The sequence below is a fragment of the Suncus etruscus genome, chromosome X (genome assembly GCF_024139225.1).
Source record: "Suncus etruscus isolate mSunEtr1 chromosome X, mSunEtr1.pri.cur, whole genome shotgun sequence".
Lineage (NCBI taxonomy): Eukaryota > Metazoa > Chordata > Mammalia > Eulipotyphla > Soricidae > Suncus > Suncus etruscus.
In genome coordinates, this window is record NC_064868.1 from 75,921,613 (window position 1) to 75,945,360 (window position 23,748).

Here is a 23,748-nt window from a genome sequence, read left to right on the forward strand (position 1 = left end):
CACTACTTGTAGATTTTTATTTTATTAATGGTGTCCAAACAGGGACCCAGAACCCAGGGATCCAAGAAAACCCCAACAATGGTGAGTGCCATGACCTTCTGGTGGCAAATCAACATCACGGCCATTTTAATGATATTAATCCTGCCAATCCATGAGTAGGGTATGTGTTTCCAAGGAAATGTGAAACAATTTTGTGACCATGATGCTTAAGTAAAAAAATACCATGCTGTATAAAATAAATATACAATTTACATCTTTTAGATAAAAATATGACTCTACAAAGTGCATAATAAAGTCAGTCTGGTGAAATTCATCTTGCAAAAGTCTCCTTGTCAAGGAAGTAGATTGGGCCTATTACAAAAGGCAATCATATTCTGATCTAATTATGTCTAAAAAGAAAGTGCCATAGAAAGGGTATGCTGTTTTTATGTATTCCTGATTAATTTAATTCTTCTTAAAATTCTTTTTGAGGGACTGGAGAGATAGCACTGTGGATAAGGCATTTGCCTTGCTTGTGGCTGAACAGGGTTCAATCCCTGTTATACTGCCAAATATGACCTGTGAGCACAGAGCCAGAAGTAGACCCTGGTCACATCTGGATATGGCCCAAAAACAAATAAATAAATCAAAATACTTTTTATGAAGTAAAACATGTTTTATTTGGAAAACCAGAGGAAGGAATGAGAGTGAGACACAGTAATTTACTCAAGAGAAAGTAAAACAGTTTTATTTTTAAAATTTAGGGGGAGAACTCTAGAGCAGTAAGAACAACTTAAGAAAGGAACTTTTAAGACCAGCGAGGAAGTGTGTCAGAATACAGTCCCTGGATTTCTTATGAAAATGGAACAAAATAAGATATCTATGCAATGAAATGGAGATTTTCATACAGAAAGACAATTGAAATCATTCTTTAATGAAAATATGTAATTAACAAGCAGCTGGATGTCTGTAATGAAAACCATAGCTTGGTTTTGTGCCTCATATAGACATAGTCTTGTTATTGTTTTCTGTTCCCTAGTGGGAGCATCACAGTAGAAATAAAAAGAAGAAATCAGCCTTCCTGATCTTAAGGGATCTTTAATACTTTATACTACAATCCAAGCTTGATGAATACACAAAAATGGAAATTTTTCTCCTAGTGCCCAAACAGGGTCCCAGGACCCAGGGACCCAAGAAAACCCCAACAATGATGAGTGCCATGACCTTTGAGCACAGAGCCAGAAGTAGACCCTGGTCACTGATCATAATTTTTTTTAGTTTTAATATAATACTTTTTGCTGGTTCAATTGACTAAAGAAATAACAATAAATTTGGGGAAATAATTTGCAATATTTTTATTGATATTAAAATTTTGATACTACATTATAAATATATAAATATATATATGTATATATATTTCTAGAAGAATCTGAATTTCATCTAGAGGGGGAAAATCTGGCAATGCTTTGAGTTACTTCTGACTCTGGACTCAGGAATTATTCCTGGCAATGATTGGCAGACCATATAAGACGCTAGGATTTGAACCTGGGTTTGCCATGTGCAATGCAAACATCCTACTCAATCTTCTGTCACTCTGTGTTCAATAATCTTAATTGATAAAGTTGATTTACTATCATTTTAAAAACTGTATGTTTCATCAGGATAACTTCATTTCTCGCTCATTGTATATACTACTGATGAAGCTACTACCCAAGTTCTAGTAATTTGCACTATCAGACTGTTCCACTCTGTGTGCCAAGTTTTTGTCATTGGAATCTAATTCTGGTATTCAATATATACAGAAAATATTTCATTATATATTTCTTGACAATAAGGACACTAAGGGTCAGAGAAAATTAAGTGCCTTATATAGAGATACATGGCTGGACTGGAGAAATAGTACAGAGAGAAAGGCTAGATTCTAGTTCAATCACCAGCACTGCATATTGTCCCTCAAACAGAACCAGGAGCAAATCCTGAACACAGATCCAAGATTAAGCCCTGAGTACATCTAGGTATGGTGTATCTAAAAATGGGTAAGTATCTCATGCTACCAAAAATAAATGGTCTGAATGAAGATCCCTAATAGTATATATAAACAACAACACTCAAATACTTGCTCTTTCATATACAAATATACTAAATGAATATACACATACACACTTTTCTCGACTCTCTTTTCACAAATTAAAAACATTTACTTCAATTGTGAACAATCTGGGTGATGACTAGTCTAACTGCATTCCTGGACTCAGTGATCACTTCTGATGGTACTTGACAGATTATATTAGGTGTTGGATATTGAACTCTAGATTAAATAGATGCACAACTCCTGAACTATGCACACTTAGACACCATTTCAGGTAAATAAGATGCCCCCATAGCACTTTTGGAATGGAGATTGGAGTATACCTCTCCCTTCTGGCAGCCCCACACCTGAACTTGACTATAATAAAGGGATCAATTCCATAAATCTTGAAGTGGGTGACTGGTTATGTTGTCATATAGTAGCTCCTCCCAACTTCTTAAAAATAGCACAATAGGAACACAGCAAACCTGATGCGGAAGCCCACTAAGTTCAATGAGCGAGAAGGATACAGATGACTCAAATTACGTCAGCCATCAAAGTAAATCCTCACAAAGTGACTTTAGTGACACAATTTTGAGGGTGTTTAATGAGATACAAAAAGAATAGCATAGGTAGTCAGAAAGATAGGAGTGCAGAAAAAAGAATGAGTGATAAAATAAGAAAACTGCAAGCAAAAATTAAGTGTATGGTATGTGATTTAAAACCTCAATAGAAATTCTTATCAGCAGATTAATAGCAGCTGAGCAAAAGACAAACAAGCTCTAAGATGAGATAAAGGAAACCATTAGAGAACAAGAGAAAGCAAAAAATGGACTGAAAATAAATGAACAGCTTACCAGATAACTACGTGATGAATTAAAGAGGAACATAGCAAATTTCTCTTGCCACTAGTTCATTTATTTTGAGGCTTTCCTCATATTCTTCTATTGCCTGGAAGTTTTCTGAATATCATCTTAGAGTTCTCTAATTCTGCCCTCAGCAACTGTTACACTGCTGTGCTGCCTGCCAGTGAGTTTGTCATTTCACATACTAAATTTCAGATCTGTCATTTCTGTTTTAAGCTTTTTTATTTGTTATCATACCCTGTCATGTTTTATTGGCTTACTGTTCCATTGTGACTGTGAATTCTTGTTTTATTGTTACTTTGAATCCTCAACATTTGTTCTATTTGTCCTATCAAGCACTTATCAGAGAGGCTGTAGAGCTGTTTAATATTAATTGGGTTTTCAGGTCTTTGTTCACTAAATGTGGTTTGGTTCTGCATTGCTTTGTCAAGGTAACCTTTGAAGTTTGGAGGTGTTTCTTGTGTGCTGTATGACTAAGTGACAACTAGAGTTATCTATGCTCATGTTATGAATAGGTGAAGAAACCTGGGTAGCTAAATAGATATCCTGCCTCAAAACCAGGGCCCCAGTGCTGTGATATCTCAATTTTTTGTGACTGATGGGGTATAGACCAGGTTTCTAGGAGCCTACCCTTTGGCTTTGTGGTTCCAAAGTAACTTTCTCTATCTCAGGATCACTTGGGTAAAATATTTGTATTAACAATATACTAATTAATATTTAACATTTTTAAATTTTGGTTTGGGGAGCCACAACTGTCTATACTGAATGATTATCACTAGCTCTGTGCTCATGGATCATTACTAGTGATCTGGAAGTCATTTGTTGTACTAAAGATTGAACCTGGTTGATTGCATGTAAGACAAATGACTTAACCACTGTACTAACTCTTTAGCTCCAGATATTTAGAGTTGTTTTTAGATTTTTATTTCTGCTCTTTGCTTCACACAAAATATATTCCTTCATCATATATGTATAGGAGATGGACTTTTGAATAGATGATATTCTAGCAGTCCTAGTGGTTACTCAGATGTCACTCTACATTATTTATCATCTTGACAAATCTCAAGGTATAACAACAGGTCACCATGTAACAATGAATACAATACTAACACCACTAAAATAAGTATAACTGAGAATGTTGCTATTAAACACAATGATTCTTTTTTCAGAGAACTTGGGATTGATTTCCTTTAAGCTTCTTGATTGCCTGCCACATCTCGCAGGTTTAAGTAAATTCAGTTTTGGTTTCACATAAAATAATATTCACAAACCTGATGCAGCCCTCATCATGCCAATCAAAAATGCAAATATAGAGCTAACTGACTGTGTGATCTGAATTTTCCACTTCTTTAGAAGGATACAAACATGGCGAGAATATAGATCTGCTGTGTAATGACTTATAAGTAATCAGGCTTTTCATCTAAATTAAGTCAGCAAAGTTTATTCAATATTTTAATATACCTTTAATTTAACAACATTTAAAAACACTAAACTACTTGCTGAAGAATACTTATAATCTGAAGTGGAATGCTTAGTAATTAGTATCATTCCATTTGAAAAAAATTCTTCTAAATGTAAGATTATCTTGGATTTTACACAGAACTTCAATAACATGTATTTGCAGAATGGGCAAAGGTACTCATTAATTTTTAATACTAAAATGGCATACTCTTGCTATTGTATTAATAATTGCTATGGATCTGGGATCTGTGGGAATAATAAAATCTATACTAGGCCTACTAAAAAGACCATTTCTTTTTAATGACATAGAGGACACACCAGTTTGTTATATTTATCATTATACATTTTCATTCTCTTTGTGAAATAGATATGAATTGTTAGCTTGAAAATATAATGGCATGTCAGAAAGTTGTGTTCTGTTTTTAATTTTTGATGCCATACTTGATGATCTTTATGGCTTACTTGTGGCTCTGCACTGAAAGATCACTCCTGGTGGGCTCGGTGGACCATATGGAATTCTGTGGTTCATACCTATTAGGCCATGTGTAAAACAAGCACTATAGCTGCTGCACTATGACTCCAGACCCAAAATTGCTTTTCAGAAAAATATATGAGGATTTCCTTATTATTAATCTTTCTCAAGGATAGCAGGCACAAGATACATGTTGATAAGCCTCTGGGTCATATAATATAGGTGGCTTTCAGTAAATTTAATTACTGTATGAATGGCTGAAACAGAATAATTTAAGGTTATTTAATTTTCTTCAAAGTGCAGCTTAAACAGGTGCTTTCTCTACCTTGGAGACTCATCCTCATCTTAACATGAGATGTGTATTCATTCATCATTAATGATTTTTTCTTCTTCTCTACCTCTTTCTTTCTCCTATTTAACTAAATAAAACAATTTTATTTTAAGCATAGTCTCAAACATATACCTTCTATTTTGACTTTCTAGTATTAAGAAATTGTTATCATCCTTCTTTCAAGAGGCCTTAACTCAGGCTTACTCTAATAGATTTCATTTACTTCAAATTTTTTAATTGGAAAATTTCAAGAATTTTTATGGGGGCCGGTGCGGTGGTGCTAGAGGTAAGGTGTCTGCCTTGCCAGCGCTAGCCTAGGACGGACCGCGGTTCGATCCCCCGGCGTCCCATATGGACTCCCAAGCCAGGAGCGACTTCTGAGCGCATAGCCAGGAGTAACCCCTGAGCATTACCAGGTGTGGCCCAAAAACCAAAAAAAAAAAAAAAAGAATTTTTATAATATTGTGGTCTAGAATAAGACCTCACAACAATGCATTTTAATCGGTTTTGCATAACAGTGTTTCCATATCATAATGGTGTATTGTGTTTTTGTTTGAATTGCAAAAAAAAAAAAGTCCTCCTCACAGACACAGCTCCCAAGGCAAAGTGGTTGGCCTCATGAATGGATAAAGGAATATGAATTTGAACCTCCACTTGCTGTCTCTGCTAAGTGCTCTTGTGCACTGAACAACCTGTACAGCCTTCTGCAATGACTTTGGCCTCATATACCTAACATTAAATCTGAGTTTTCCCTAAGCCCTAATTAAATACTTGACTTTGAATAGTTTTAGGTACAGGTAACAAAAGACAAATGGTTTCTTTTATGCTCCCAGGACTGAATATTGAACATTTCAACTTTTTTTAAAATAAAAAACCATTATGCTAAACATTTCACATTCTAAATAAATGTCTGGCCCAAAGATTAACATAGCTGACTAACATAGCTGGCTGACACGAACAAGCTAATTTCTGATAAGTACCCATATTCTGTAGCACTGGAATAGCTTTTATAAGGCTTTTAAAGGCAATCCTTTCTCTAAATATACAAATTATCCTTTCCTAAATATACTAAACATGGTGAAACAGGGAATAACTCTTGATCTATATATTGGCATAAGTTATTTATTGTAAACATTAGGTACCTATAACCAAAAAGCTCTGAAATAACTATTGTGATAACAGACAACCTTATTCTAAGTGATTTTCCTGTAATAACCAAATATTTTTGTTAATTTAGTAGAGCCAACTTTTTTTTCTGTACATAAAATTGCCCACACTGAAATCCACTGTATCTCTAAGAGAGCTTTATTTATAAGGCTAGCACATTTTCATCAACCTTGTGGGAGAACTGTTTTCAAGAGTTGAGGTATTATATCACTGTATAAATCAACAAAAATATTTCTAGATTTTAATCTGTTCTAATTAATAAGAACAAAGATTCAAAATTGTTAGAGTTGGACAGAAGATTAGATATGTGAAACCAATTCTCTCTAGTCTTCAAAGGAGGGAATTGAAACCATTGAGGTAAAGTGACTTACTAAATGTCATATCAAAACAGTGAGACTAGAAGGGAAGTCTTTTATTTGTTATTGAAGAATTGTCTGTACTCTTCCATTCCCCTCTTTCCAAATTACTAGGAATTTAAAACATACAATTTAGTAACTATATTAACTTGTTGGTTACTAGAAATCGACAACAAATAGGGTTCAGAAGATTTCTAAGAACTGTCCATTGTTTAATATGAATAAGTAATATTTCTAAATTTTACATAAATGAACTGAACTCAAATATGAATGACATCTATGTCATTTATGTAATAATTGTCCTAGCTTCCTTTGTTTCTTTAAGTTTTTCCTCATAGTTCAGTTACAAGTCAATGGGACTATATTCAGTATTTCTCTATGCTGGCACTTTAGACATATGGGACTGAACAATCTTCTATTCTATGGAGATGTCCTGTGAATTTTACGATTTTAACAGCATTCTTGGCTTCTAGCTAATATGTCTCAGTAGCATTCACCACTTATCTTCAGATGTTATAAATATCCCTTCCAGAATCAAATTTTCTCTGACTGAGAACTACATGTCTATAACTTGCACATCATAAGCCCATATTAAACAAAGCTAAAATGTTTTCTATGCCTCAATTAGTAGGTTAGAGTTATGTGTTTGTATGTGAGAGAGTGGCAGAGATAGATACACAGGTGGTTTCAGGTTGCTTGAGTTTCTACTATTTTAAGAGGGTATTGGAAAACACCTGACAAATACTAAGGAATTATTCCTGGATCTAGGCTCAGAAGTGACCTTTAGTGCTGTTCAGGACACCATTTGTGGTGCTGCCGTGCAAGGCAAATATCTTATATCCTATTCTGTCTTTCCAGCCTCTCTGCTTGACTAAAAATAAACTTGTGAATGAGAATCCCTTTCTCCCCACATCTATGACAGCACTGGTTGTACTTGTTCTTCTTGATTTATGCCATTCTCTGTGGTGTGTGATATGGTATCTCCTTGTTTTGTTTTGTGATTCTCTGATGATTAACGATGCACTTTTCATGTGCCTTTGGCCATCTGTGTTTACTGAGAAAATTTCTGTTTATCTCTTCTCCCAATTTTGATGGAGTTGGCTCTGCCAGTGCCTTATATATTTAAAATACTAACCCCTTATCAGATACATGTGGGATAGATAATTTTCCCATCACATGGACAGTCTTTTAATCTTGGCTATTATTACCTTTAAATTGCAGAAGCATCTTAATTAAATATAGTCCTATTTGTGCATTTGTTTTTATTTGCTTATACTTTCTTAATAAGTGGTGTTTAATCCTTGAAGATGCCATTAATTTTAGTGTCATGTAGAGATCTGCATATGTTTTCTTCTATATACCTTATTGTTTCAGATCTGATCTGATCTTTAATCTATTTTTATTTGACCTTTGTGCATGGTGTTAGAAAGAGTTCTGATTTTATTTCCTTCTATGAAGCTCAACAGTTTTTCCAGAGTTACTTGTTGAAGAGGGTTTTCTTCCTCCACTTCATATTATTTGATACTTTATAAAAAATTATCATCATGTTTGGGGCATCTGTGTCAGAACATTTCATTGAGTTATATATTCTCAACTGACCTGAGAGTCTGTTTTTATTCCAATAACATGATATTTTAATATTAACATTTTGTAGTACAGTTTGAAGTTGGGGAATTCTTTTTGTTCAAGATTGCTTTACTTGTGTAGGTTTATTATTCCATATTAATTTCAGAAATTTTTAATCTATTTATTTAAAAACTGCCATGGGTATCCATTTAGTAACTGCTGAACTTAATTTAGGTACAATGCTATGGTACAATTGTGAATGGAATTGTTCCTCTTTAATAACTCTATTCATTTTATTATTTGTATATGTAAAAACCAGGTAATTTTATATGTTAATTTTGTAGACTGTTACTTTATTGTAAAGTTCCATTGTTTCTAGACACCTTTTGTTTGTTGGTTTGTTTTTGGGCCACACCCGGTGACGCTCAGGGCTTACTCCTGGCAATGAGCTAAGAAATCACTCCTGGCTTGGGGGACCATATGGGACGCCGGGGGATCAAACCCCGAACCGTCCTAGGCTAGCGTGCACAAGGCAGACGCCTTACCTTTAGGACCACTGCTCTGGTCTTTCTAAAAACATTTTTATAGAATCTTTAAGATTTTCTAAATATGGTGTCATATCATCCACATCAGTGAATCCTTGACTTCTTCTCTTCCTATCTGAATGATCTTGCTATATTTTTCATGTCTAATTTTTTTGGCAAGTATGGCCAGTCCTATATTAAATAGAAATGGTAAGAGTGGGCAAACTTGTCTTGTGCCTAACTTTAGAGGGAAGGATTTTTGTTTTCCCCCATTGAGTATAATGTTTTTATAGATTTGTGATACGTGCCTTTGACTATATAGAAGAAAGTTCCTTTGATTTCCATTTTGCTCAGAGTTTTTTTAATCATGAATGAGTTCTGGTTCTTATAAAAATTTCTCTGCATATATTGACATGATGATAAAATTTATTTTTTTTGTTGATATGGTTTATTGTGTTGTTTGACTTGCATATGTTAAACCATTCTTGTTTCCTTATGATGGATATTACTTGTCATGTGTATCATCTTTTTGATGCATTGTTACATTCTATTTACTAGTATTTTGTTAAGAATCTTTCATTTAGGGGCCGGAGAGATAGCATGGAGGTAAGGCATTTGCCTTTCATGCAGGAGGTCATCGGTTCGAATCCCGGCACCCCATATGGTCCCCCGTGCCTGCCAGGGGCAATTTCTGAGCCTGGAGCCAGGAATAACCCCTGAGCACTGCCGGTGTGACCCAAAAACTACAAAAAAAAAAAAGAATCTTTCATTTATATTTATCAAGGATATAGGCTTATAATTCCCTTTTGTGACATCTCTGCTTTTAGAAGCAAGCTAATGTTTACTTCATAGAAATGTGTTTCAGGGGCCAGAGAGATAGCATGGAGGTAAGGCGTTTGCCTTTCATGCAGGAGGTCATCGGTTCAAATCCTGGCGCCCCATATGGTCCTCTGTGCCTGCCAGGAGCAATTTCTGGAGCCAGAAATAACCCCTGAGCACTGCCGGGTGTGACCCAAAAACCACACACACACACACACACACACACACACACACACACACACACACAAAAGAAATGTGTTTCTGTTTCTTCAATTTCCTGGAAGAGGTTGAAAAGCATTGCCAGCAGATCCCCTATAAATGTTTGAAAGAGGAGCTGTAGTGATAGCACAGCAGTAGGGCATTAGCCTTGCATTCAGAGCTGCCCAGGATGTACCTGGGTTTGATCCCTGGTGTCCTATATGGTCCTCTGAGTCAGGAGCAGTTTCTAAGCACATAGCCAGGAGTAAGCCTTGAGCATCCCTGGGTGTGGCCCCAAAACCAAAAATAAAAAAAAGTGTTTGAAAGAATTTACTAGAATTGATCTGGGCCCAAGCTTTTGTTTGGGGGAAGAACTTTTTTTTTAAAAAAAAAATAACATATTTATTAAAGCGCCGTGATTACAAACATGTTTGTAGTTGGGTTTCAGTCATTAAAAGAACAGCCGTCCTTCACCAGTGCAACATTCCTGACAACAGTGCCCACCACTCACCTTCCCCACCCCTGCCTGTATTTGAGATAGATATTCTACCTCTCTCACTCATTAACAATGTCATGATAGTTGTCAGTGTATTTATTTTTCTAATTTCACTCACCACTCTTTGTGGTGAGCTTCATATTGCGAGCTGGTCCTTGCAGCCCTCATCTCTATTGTCTCTGGGCATTATTACATTAATGTCCTTAATTGTTTTTAAAACCCATATATGAGTGAGACTATTCTGTGTTTATCTCTCTCCCTCTGACTTACTTCATTCAGCATAATAGTTTCCATGTACATCCAAGTATAGGAAAAATTCATGACTTCATCTCTCCTGACAGCTGTATAATATTCTATTGTGTTTATTTACTACAATTTCTTTAGCCATTCATGTTTTGAAGAGTATCTTAATTGTTTCCAGATTCTGGCTATTGTAAGTAATGCTGTAATCCATATTGGTGTGAGGAAGGGATTTTTGTACTGTATTTTTGTATTCCTAGGGTATATCCCTAGGAGTGGTATAGCTGGATTATATGGGAGCTCAATTTCAATTTTTTTGAGAAATCTTCATATTGTTTTCTAAAAAGGCTGGATTAGATGACATCACACCAGCAGTGAATGAGAGTCCTTTCCTGAAGCATTTTTAATGCAATTTCAATTTTAACATTAGTACAGTATTCCAAAATACCGTGGTTCAGTCTTGGCTGATTATAGGAGTCCATGAATTTATCCATTTCTTCTTAGTTCTCTTATTTAATGGCATAGAGTTTCTCAAAATAATCACTGATAATCCTCTCTCTTGCTATGGTGTCTGTTGTGATTTCCCTGTTTATCTGATTTGTATATTGGAGTTCTCTTTTTGTGAATTTTGTTAGTGGTTTATTCAGTCTTGTTTATTTTTTAAAGAACTGACTGTTTAATTGATTCTATGTATTGTGTTTTAGGATTCTAATTTATTAATTTCTATGTTCAACCTTATTATTTCCTGCTTCTGCCTGCTTTGTGGTCTTTTTGGGTCATTCCCCAATTTCTTAACTTGTGCAATCAAGTTTGAGTCTTTTATTCCTTTGTAATTAATTCTTCCATAGTTATTATCTTTCCTCATATCAATTTGCCTCTTTCCATCCATATTATGTTGTGCATTGGTGTATTTTATTTGGGACTATTTTAGCTATTACCCTTTGGGCCTCCTGACTATGAGCCCATGACTCTCTAGTTATGAAAACTTTTTAGCAATGAGGCCTTTGACAATTGCTTTTTTATCAGGATTTCTTTCCTGTCCCTCTAAGACCCCAATAATTTTTGTTTTCCTCTGATTTAACTCTACTGTTCTCCCATCAGCTGTTCATTTATTTTGAGGCATTTCCCCCACAATCTCTTGTCTAGAGGTTTTATGTAACCTTACTTTTGATTTCACTGGCTCTGTCCTCAACAACTGCTAATCTGCTGATGAGGTCTTCTAGTGATTTTTTTTTTCATTTCTGCTTGCAGTTTCCTCATTTTGCTCTCATGTTCTCTTATGTTTTACTAGCTGTCCATTTCATTATTTCCTTGTGCTTCTTTTTTTTTTTTTTGGTTTTTGGGCCACACCCGGTAACGCTCAGGGGTTACTCCTGGCTATGTGCTCAGAAGTTGCTCCTGGCTTGGGGGACCATATGGGACACCGGGGGATCGAACCGCGGTCAGTTCAAGGCTAGCGCAGGCAAGGCAGGCACCTTACCTTTAGCGCCACCACCCGGCCTCCTTCCTTGTGCTTCTTAAATATCCTCAATGTTTCAGCTCTCAAATCCTTATAGAGTTTATATAACTAGTTAATACTGATTGGATCATCAGGGATAACATCCTTGTTCACTAAGCATAGTGGAGTTCTGCTTTACTTTCTCACTAAAACTTCTGCAGTTGGGAGGTGTTATTTGTGTGCTATTTGTGGCTATGTGACTTGAATTTCAGCGAGATTTGATGAAGTGAAAAAGTAGAATCACACTCACTGCAGACCAGGCTAGACCCTCGCTGGGATCCCCTGTGTTTCTTAAAATCCTGCCTTTGGAGGCATGATGGTAATTTCTAAGTACAGCTTCCTCTCTAGCACCTAGATGACCTAAATTCCCTGGAATGGTGATATTCTCTTCCTTGATCAAGCAACGGCCTTCCAGGAGCCTCCCAGAGCCAAGCTGATATCTAGCCTGTGCTCATCAAGTGTCCAGGTGACAAGTTCTTGGTTGTCTTACATTTAAGGTGTGAAGGTGTGCACTTAGATGGGTGCTTTTCTTTTTATTCTTTTCTTTTGTAGGCTTGTATTTTATGAGTTTCTCATAAGCACTGCTTTTGTTGTGATCAATAGACTTTGGTAACTCTTCATCATCATCATTTTTATTATTATTAGTCACAAGGTTTCTTTTATTTTTTCTTGACTTCCCCTTTGATCCAATTGTTATTTAACAGTATGCTTTACAGTTTCTAGGTGTTAGTTTCTCTGATCTTCATTTTATAATTAATTTATATCTTTGTGACATTTTGGTTTGATAGGATTTTCACATGATTCTTATATTTGTGAATTTATATAAATTCAATTTATGTCCTAAAATTTTATATATTCTGGAGAATGTTCACTAGAATGAACTATCCTGGAGAATGTTCTCTAGTGTATGCTAAAAAAGAATGTAGATTCAGCATATTAGGGATGGAAGACCTTTTTATAATTTATCAGTCCAAGCTAGTTTAGTTGCTCATGTATGACTCTTGTGTATTTATTGATATGGTATTTAAGACCATTTTTTAAAAATTTATCAGTCCAAGCTAGTCTAGTTGCTCATATATGACTCTTGTGTATTTAATGATATTGTATTTAGTGAATTCATGCAATTATGAAATTGGCATGTTGAATACTCACACTACTAATATGCTTCCATCCATGCGTTGCTCTAGGTTTGTGAGCAAAAACCTTACAGATTAGAGTTAGTACTTACTGGTCTATTATTCCCTTAATCAATAATTAGTGTCTAATTATTTTCAGCCTGCAATTAATTTGGTCTGAGATATAATTTAATTCCCAGATGTTTTTGGTTTCCAATTAGCTTGTATAATTTTTCCATCTTTTTGTTCTGAGCCTTTGTCTATCTTGTGATTTTTTTCCATGTATTTCTTATAAACAGCAAACAGGTGAGTTGTGTTTCCTGATCCATCTTGCCACTCTGTGCCTTTTGATGGTAGAGGTTAGTCCATTGACATTCAGTAATATTATTGATATAAGGGCTATGTTGACATTTTACTGGATAGTGTTGTTGCTTCAAAACTGGCTATTTGGTTTGTATAAATGGTCATTCAATAGTTCATTTAGGACCAGTTTGTTCATCATAACCAATATGGAGATTCCCCTCAAAACTGCAACTTGAGCTCCCATATGATCCAGCTATACCACTCTTAGGGATATACCCTAGGAACACAAAAATGCAATATAAAAATGCCTTCCTCATACCTATATTCATTGCAGCACTATTTACAATAGCCAGACTCTGGAAACAACCAAGATGCCCTTCAACAGATGAATGGCTGATGAAACTGTGATACATAAACACAATGGAATATTATGTGACCATGAGAAGAGATGAAGTAATAAAATTTTCCTATATATGGATGCATATGATATCTTTTACACTGAATGAAATAAGTCAAAAGTAGAGAGACACACAGAATAGTATCAATCATCTATGGGCTTTAAAAAATAAAAGACATTATTGTAATAATGTACATAGACAATAGAGATGAGGGCTGAAAGGGCCAGTTCAAGATAGGAAGCTCACCACAAAGAGTGGTGAATGCAAATAGAGAAATAACTACACTGACAACTCTCATAACAATGTTAATGAATGAGAGAAGTAGAATGCCTGCCTCAAATACAGGCAGGGTGGGGGAGGGAAATGGGGGCGCATTGGTGATGGAAATGTTGCACTGGTGAAGGGAGGGTGTTCTTTTTATGACTGAAATCCAACTACAATCATGTCTGTAATCAAGGTGCTTAAATAAAGGTATTATTTTAAAAAAAGCAAATATTGGTAGCTCTTATTTTTCTTTTCTTTTCTTTCTTTCTTTTTTTTTTTTTTGGTTTTTGGGCCACACCCGGCTATACTCAGGGGTTACTCCTGGCTGTCTGCTCAGAAATAGCTCCTGGCAGGCACTGGGGACCATATGGGACACCGGGACTCGAACCAACCACCTTAGGTCCTGGATCGGCTGCTTGCAAGGCAAACACCTCTGTGCTATCTCTCCGGGCCACTCTTATTTTTCTTAGAATGTTTTTAATACCTCCCTTTTATCTAATGAGCATTTTGCAGGGTAGTGTCCTCTAAATTGGCAGTCTCTTTCATTTAGTACTTTGAATAACTCATTTCACTCTTTAGTTGCCTATTCAATAACATATGGGAGATCATTTATACTTCTTATTTCATGCATACTTAAGACTTTTTCTCTTGCTTTTGAAGAAGTGTGTCTCTGTTTTTTTGTGCTATTTTGATTATTGTTTATTGTTGTTGCTCTTTGAGTCCATTTTGTTTGGCTGTATTTTGGCCTCTTGAATTTACATGGCTTCTTTCCCCAGGAAGTGGGCATGTTCTCAGCTATTATGTCTCCAACCACTAATTCTTCTCTTTCTCATTTTTATCCCCATCTGATATTCCAATATGCCTAAGACTATTCTTCTTGTCTTTGTTTGCTAAATACCTTAGAGTTTCCCATTCTTTTGTTTCTCTTTTCTTTTTTGACTTACTTTTCAATGCTAGTTTATATTTTGTCTTCAAGTTCATATATACATTGACCTTGCTGTGAAATTCTGCTACTGTCACTTGGTAATGTGTTATTTAGCTCTTTTAATTTCATTTACATGGAATCTCTCATCCTCTAAAAATGTTCTTTTTTGAGCTAGTTGAATTTCTCATCTAGTGATTGCTTAATTTTACTGACAAGTGCTTGCTCATGTTCTGTTGTTACTACAGAGGTACTCATTTTAGTTACTCATCAACCAAGCTCACACATTTTGATGGGCTTGGTTAACTGACTTTCTGTTCCTCTTACTGCAGCTGAGTCCCTGAGTTTCCCCATTGTTCATTGAGGTTTGTGGGTGTTACTGGTAAATATTTTGATTCCCAGATACTTGAGAACTGATAAGCTGAATTGTTTATACAATATAGCTTCTAATAATACTTCTGCTGTTCAAGTTATATTCCTTACCACACAGTGTTATTTGAATATGCCCAGAAAACTGTCAACTAGATACTCTGATTCATGGTGATTTAAAGCTGTTTACTGTCTGAGAATTAGAAGTGCCACATCTCACCAGCCCCCAAACTAAGATATGTATATAGTAATGCTTTTTCACAATGTATAGTGTTTATATGGTTATGGACTTAGAAGATGTGAGATGGGACCAATCCATGGCCTATGGGTGGGATATGATGATGTAGAACCCCGGCTTATCAGATGAGAATTCTCAAAGTTTCAGGGTGTGAAAGGGCAGGTTCACACACCACATGGCACCCACCTAAGTTTAGATGTTAGATGGACATGATATGGGGTCAATTCCCAGCCTAGGGAAAAATTCAGTGGTGCAGGACAGAGGATGGGGTCCATAGGCTTGCAATAATGTGACTATTAGTTTCATGACCCTCTTTCACCAGTGTACATGTTCTATAGTCACTTAAATATTATTGAGAATTTGGATTGTTTCCAGATTTTGGCCATTGTAAATAACATTGTCATGAACATAGTTTTATATATATATATATATATATATATATATATATATATCTTTTAAAATTAATGTGCTGTGTTGTTATTGTTTATAAAATAGATGCTAAGGAATAGAATCACTGGATCATATGGAAGTATTATTTACAGTTTTTTTCTTCATTTTGGGGTGGCACACCCAGAAGCCTTCAGGAGTTATTCCTGGCTCTGCTCTCAGAAATCGCTCTGGCTTAGGGGGACCATATGGGATACCGAGGATTGAACTTGTGTCCGTCCAGTCATATGCAAGGGTCAGCCATATTCAAAGCAAAAGCCCTATCACTGTGCTACCACTCCGGCCCTCTATTTACGGTTTGTAGTTGTTGTTGTGTTTTGGGGGGTCACACCCTGGATGCTCTGGGGTTACTCCTGGCTATGTGCTCAGAAATTGTTCCTGGCTTGGGGGACCATATAGGACACTGGGCTATTGAACCCCCATCCTTCCTAGGCTAGTGCTGGCAAGGCAGATTCCTTACTGCTCCATGCCCCTATTTACAGTTTTTGAAGTAGAGCTAGATTACTTCCTCATTATGAGTGAAGAATAGTTATTTTGTTCACCATATGGAGTTGTTTCTTGACAATGGAGTATGTATTAGGTTGTTTATCACACGTATTTATTTTTTCAATTTTATCAGTCTATAATGGACATTTAACACTGTACATTTAAAGTATCCAATTAATTGTCTTGGTACTAATACAATACAACATTATAATCACCATAATTTTAGCTGCCACTTTGATCACTTCACATGAACACCATTTTTTGCACTGAAATGTACTTCTTTTTTTGGAAGTTGTAGAGCCACTGATGAAAATATTTAGTTTTTAGTCCTGAGTCGATGATCAGAAATCTGTCCTGTATGATTAGGAATCTATCCCGGAATCCTACAAGACCAATTCATAGCAAGTCTATTATTCCAACCTTATCCCCAAAATGCTTCTGGCTCTCTTATTTATTTTTTTAAATTTTAACACTGGTTTACAAAGTTGTTCATAATACAGTTGCTTTGGGCATTCAATGCTCTAGCACCAATCCCACCACCAGTGGGATCTCTCAACCATTGTCTCCAGTTTGCCACCCATCCCTATGCCTGCTCCTTTGGGAATCACAAAACAATTTATTTTGTATTGTTTGTTATAACAAAGCGGAAACTGGAAGTACTAAAAAAACAGTCCAGTGGAGGAAATAGTGAAAATTGTTATATTGCACAATGGATTTATTAAAATCATTGAGGATTTTTTTTGTTTATCTTTTTGTTTTTTCGGGCCACACACATTTGATGCTCAGGGGTTACTCCTGGCTAAGCACGCAGAAATTGCCCCAGGCTTGGGGGGAACATATGGGATGCTGGGGGATCGAACCGCTGTCCTTCCTTGGCTAGCGCTTGCAAGGCAGACACCTTACCTCTAACGCCACCTCGTCAGCTCCTAAAATCATTGAGAATTTATGAATTATTTTTTGATAGTTGAGCCTTCTGTGTTAATGTTTTTCTTATTAAGCTTAGTGGGCTTCAATTCTCCTTTCCCATCTAATTTGTTGCAATCCTACTGGGATGTCAGTTTTGTGGAATTTGGAGGTGCTGTTTGGCCACATATGTTCTCACATTCTTCAGGAGCTCCAGGATCTCTGGAACTAGATGACTCTCAGTAAACTACCCTTCCAACCACTCCAGAGTTTTTAAGTCCAGACTACTGTACCTATGAGTTTCATCAGATTGGACTGGCATTTCTTCTGAGTTTAGTCACAAGGCTGTAAAGTTGAGTCATTTACATGGTATTTACATGTAAACAGCATGGTCTGTGAGATCTCTTCTTTTAGTCAATGACATATTTTGAGGCTTGGGGTTTGGACCACACAAGGTTATGCCCAGGCTACTCCTGCCTCTGTGCTAACTGGTCATTCCAGGTGCTGCTCAGGGAACTGTGAAGTGCTGATGACTACTAAATTAGGTCTTTTGCATACAATTTTTGTGCTCCAGATCATTTAATACCTTACCAACCCTAGGTTAGGCTTTTATATTTTCATTACAGCAGCATGTATTGATTAAAGCACCATATTCAGTGAGAAGAGAACAGTATAGCTAGTACTAAGATCATCACATTGGAATTTTCTAAGTGATTGCTAGAGATGAAATGGTGATTTGTTTCTAAGATTTTCAAAGAAAGAAAAGGAGGAAAACCTAATCAAATAAATTAACCATAGCTAACTCTTTTTTGATTTTGGGCCACACCCAGTGATGCTCAGGAGTTGCTCCTGGCTATGTGATCAGAAATCACTACTGGCTTGGGGAACCATATGGGACACCAAGGATCAAACTGAGGTCTGGCCTGGATCAGCTCTGTGAAAGGTAAACGCCCTACCACTGCCCTATTGCTCTGGCATAACCATAGCTATTTTAACAAATATTTTATATTGGGCAATATGGTTTACAATACCATTAACAATATATTTTCATGCATAAATGATTTCAGCACAACACCCTCTACTAGACTGTTCACTTTCTTCCACTATTGCCCCTATCTTAGTCACCTAAATTTTCCCTATGCTTGCTATTATAAGCTTCATACTAATGACAATATCTCATTTTCAGTTGCATTTGGGCCTTTGTTATTCACTTACTATGTTATTTATGTCCCATATTATGAGAATTCATTCAATATCTATCTCTACCCTCTAACAACATTCAACACAATACTCTCCAGATTCATTCATATAGCAAAAATTTTGTAATTTTATTTATGCTTTTAGCTAAGTAACATTCCATGGTATACCACAGTTTCTTTAACCAGTTTTCTGTTCTTTGACAGTTGGGTTGTTTCCAGATTTTGGCTATTGTGAATAGTGTTGCAATGAACATAGAAGTGCTGGTGTCTTTTGTGCATTGTGTTTTTGGCTCTTGGGGTGTAGATGCTAATAAATGGAAATTCTCGGTTATATGGTAGCTCATTTGCTTGCTTTGAATCAAATGCATCTTACAAGATTCAAGCAAATTATTTTTACCAAGAGAAAGTCAGATGTTTTAAATTAACAGTAGCTCTAATGTTTTATTTAAATACTTTCTTGAAACAAGGGAAATAGTATTTAATCTTTCTTGTTTTTATAAGCTGATGTGTTAAGATATGTTTGTTTCTCATACCCAGTAATGCTCTGGGTTTACTTCCCGGTGGGACAATTGTAACCATGTGCTGTTGAACTTATATTATCTTGTGTTTTGCAGAAAGAAAACTTGGTAATTCAATGACAATGGAGGCCACTATGTACAGACAAAAAGTCTTGTTCCTTAAACTGTTTATTTTTTAGTCTCTTCCTCCTTGGATAGACTCTTGATGGTTTTCCTCCTTTTGCTCAGAACTGTTCCTTCCAGTACTTATTTTCTTTCTTGGTTGAGATCTGTGGGCCTCAGCCTGATCAGTCAGAAATTTCTGTGGAATTGTCTATATTTTTCTTGTAAATATGTCCAATGAGAATTCCTTGGGACAGGAAACAAAAACAAAACAGCTTTTGAACTTGTTTCCCTTCACTCTTAAACACAATCTGTGATAAATATAGCAGTCAATACTTGATTTCTGGTATCTTTTGGGCAGTCTTCCTCCTCCTCCTTCTACTCCTCCAGGTTGCCTTCTCTAGCATTTGTGCATCAGCTATACTTTTGCACTTGCCTGTGCCCATTATGCCAGTCCATGAGGAATCCAAAGTGTTTTGGTTTTTTTCCTGACATCGAGCTTGAGAATGGACAAGTATAGGCTTCCAGATTAATAGCTCATTGATGATCAACTTCGAGATGTGCTGATTCAAGTTTGCATGGGACATTTTTTTGGTTTCGTGGTGTCTAGACAGACTTTCTTCTAGTCTCCGTGCAGGATGCTAGAGTCTGGAGAGTCTCTTCTGAAGCCTGAGAGCCTCTTATCTTGGTGGCTGTTTCGGCAAAAGGAAAAAACCCAGAATATATAAAAACTTTTAACCTTTTTGAACCATGGTTTTACTTTCTACATACAGAAATAATGCTAAATTTGAGGATATGTAACTATTAGTGTAAAAGTCTACATAAAAGATGTTGGCACGAAATGCATAGAAATAAAAAAAATCTACGTGAATAAAAAAATCTCAGAAAAGATGTTGGCACATAATATATACCCACCAAATGTTTGTCATTGTTTTAGTTTTAAGCCCCCCAATTCCGAAACAACTCAATAACTGTTGCTCTGTAATTTTTTAGCTTATGAGTAAACAATTTTATTAAATGTGAAATTTGAATATCCCCTTTTTATGTGCTCTAGCAACAGCAATTTACAATGATAAATAACTTATCTTTAAAGAAAAGATTTATAAATTTTGTCCCCTTTGATAGACTGTGTATTATTAAAATTTAGGAATAAATTTATTTGCTGAGTTGTAAAATCAAAGATGACAATTTGTCATTAACTACCATATTTTCTGGAGTATAAGATGACTGGGCGTATAAGACGACCCCTAATTTTGCAGTTAAAACATATGTTTAGGCCTATATTCGCTGTATCAGACAGAACGTTCCTGTGCTGCAACTGTATGTACCACACTGAGCCAATCACAACAAGCAAAGGTTCAAAAGTTATGCTGTAATAAATTTCCTCTCTGACTCTGGCCAATCTGAGCAGGCTTTTTACAGTGTAGATTTGGGTCCAGAACATTGTCTAATTTGCATGCATAAAAAGCTTGCTTGGATTGGCTGAGTTAGAGAGGTGGTCCGAGCAGCCTTGCACTGATTGGTGCAGGATCCAGTTGGAAAATTTGTTTTGTGGTAATATCAATTTTCGTTTAGCAGCATATTGAAACATTTTTCGGGATATACTCGGCGTATAAGACGACCCCCGATTTTCGGTCGACTTTTTTTGTTTCAAAAGTCGTCTTATACGCTGGAAAATATGGTATTTGCTCATCATTTATAAACTAAAGATTAAAAAAGGTTAATGGAAAATCAAAATCATGTGGGCTCATATTCAGTGACTTCCAAGAACACATGCTGATCTGTAAAGATATGTAGAAACAAGATTGTTCTCTAACCTAAAAAATACACAAACACTGGCCTGAGCGATAGCGCAGCAGTAGGGCTTTTGCCTGGCACCTGGCTGATCCACGATGGACCTCGGTTCAGCCTCCCATATGGTCCCCAAGCCAGGAGCTATTTCTGAGCGTATAGCCAGGAGAAACCCCTGAGTGTCACCCAGTGTGGTGACACAAAACAAAACAAAAATACACAAACGCATAACCTAAACACACTGCAATCCTTTGTTTATTTCTGTTTGGGGGCCACACCTGGTGGCACTCAGGAGCTGCTCCTGGCTTGACTTTCAGAAATCACTCCTGGCTGGCTTAGGGACCATATGGAACACCAGGGATTGAACCCGAGTTCCTCCTGGGTCGGCAGCATGCAAGGCAAACACCCTATCACTGTGCTATCTCTCTGGACCCTCCTTTTATTTTTGGATCAAAATCTTATGGAATCAGGTAAGATAAGAACTAGAAGTTTGTTTAGACAACTCTAAAAATCACACAACAGAATTGTTCTCTAAATTTAATCAAGATATAACACTGAGTTAATACTAACTGTACCAATTTAGACCAAAATTTAGGTTTGTGGAAGAAAACATTTAACTTAGTTTTGTACATAGGGACTTTATTAAAAACTTTGAAAATAATGAACATGATACAGACTATTTAAAATTATTATTAAACCAGAATCATCTTTCTCTTAATAGGAAATGATAAAGTACTAGTTAAATGTAATGTTTTCTAGATTAAAATTTTTGTTTATTTTTTATTTTTTTCTTTAGATGATATAAATATAACAACTTTGGTTTAAAGGCCAATCCCAACATTTACATCTAAGGGATTTTTCAGTTAAAGCATGCATTAGTGTAAAATTTAAATGATTTTATTTAATTCTTCCACCCTCTTTTAAATCTTTATTTTTAAATCAAATTAAAGCATGTATATAGTTTTATTTTTTATTTTTTTATATTTTATTTAAACACCTTGATTACATACATGATTGTGTTTGGGTTTCAATCATGTAAAGAACACCACCCATCACCAGTGCAACATTCCCATTACCAATGTCCCAAATCTCCCTCCTCCCTACCCGACTCCCGCCTGTACTCTAGACAGGCTTTCCATTTCCCTGATACATTCTCATTATTAGGACAGTTCAAAATGTAGTTATTTCTTTAACTAAACTCATCACTCTTTGTGGTGAGCTTCCTGAGGTGAGCTGTGACTTCCAGCTCTTTTCTCTTTTGTGTCTGAAAATTATTATTGCAAGAATGTCTTTCATTTTTCTTAAAACCCATAGATGAGTGAGACCATTCTGCGTTTTTCTCTCTCTCTGACTTATTTCACTCAGCATAATAGATTCCATGTACATCCATGTATAGGAAAATTTCATGACTTCATCTCTCCTGACAGTTGCATAATATTCCATTCGTCTGTTGAAGGGCATCTTGGTTGTTTCCAGAGTCTTGCTATGGTAAATAGTGCTGCAATGAATATAGGTGTAAGGAAGGGGTTTTTGTATTGTATTTTTGTGTTCCTAGGGTATATTCCTAGGAGTGGTATAGCTGGATCGTATGGGAGCTCGATTTCCAGTTTTTGGAGGAATCTCCATATCGCTTTCCATAAAGGTGGATAAGAGTTCCTTTCTCTCCACATCCCCACCAACACTGTTTATTCTCATTCTTTGTGATGTGTGCCATTCTCTGTGGTGTGAGGTGGTATCTCATTGTTGTTTTGATTTGCATATCCCTGATGATTAGTGATATGTATATAGTTTTAGAACTAAAACATTTCCCCATAAATCACAGGTAGTCATGATTCAATTTCAGGAATATAATGCTTCAACACTAGTCCCTTTACCATTATCCACTTCTTTCCAGCAACGCTTCCAAATCCCATCACATCCATCCACCTGCCTCTATGCACATTTTTATAACTATTTTATAACCTTGACACTGGTTTATGGTACTGATGTCCATAATTTTTCATGTATAGCACTTTACTTACTATCATTTAGCCCCCTCTATTCTTCCTGATTGAATATTTCCTACACTATTGTTATAGTGTTCCCTTCTCTGTACTATGTACAGACCAAATACCATGGTTCTTACTACAGACCAGTTTTCGTAGTCTTTGTTTCTGTTGCTTTTGGACATTTGTTTTCACTATTATATTTCTTTATATTCTCACAATAGAGAGATCATTCTATGTCAGACTTTCTCTGACTAACTTCACTGATACACCTCAGATCCATCCATGTAGCAGCAATTGCTTGCTTTCATTTTTTTCTCCCTTTGCAAAATAACATACTATTGCATGTGTGAATGATATTTTCTTTATCCAGTCATCTGTTCTTGGGCACTTGGATTATTTTCAGACTTTGACTATTGTGGATAGAGCTGCAAGTAACATAGGGATTTTAGGGTCCTTGGGGGTAGTTGCCAAGAATTGAATTAGCTGGATCAAAAGAGATGAGGGCTGCAAGGTGCAGCTCATGACATGAAACTCATCACAAAGAGTGATGAGTGCAGTTAGATAAATAACTACATTGAGAACTATCCTAACAATGTGAATGAATGAGAGAAGTAGAAAGCCTGTCTCGAGTGCAGGTAGGGGAGAGATGGGGAGAAGGGAGATT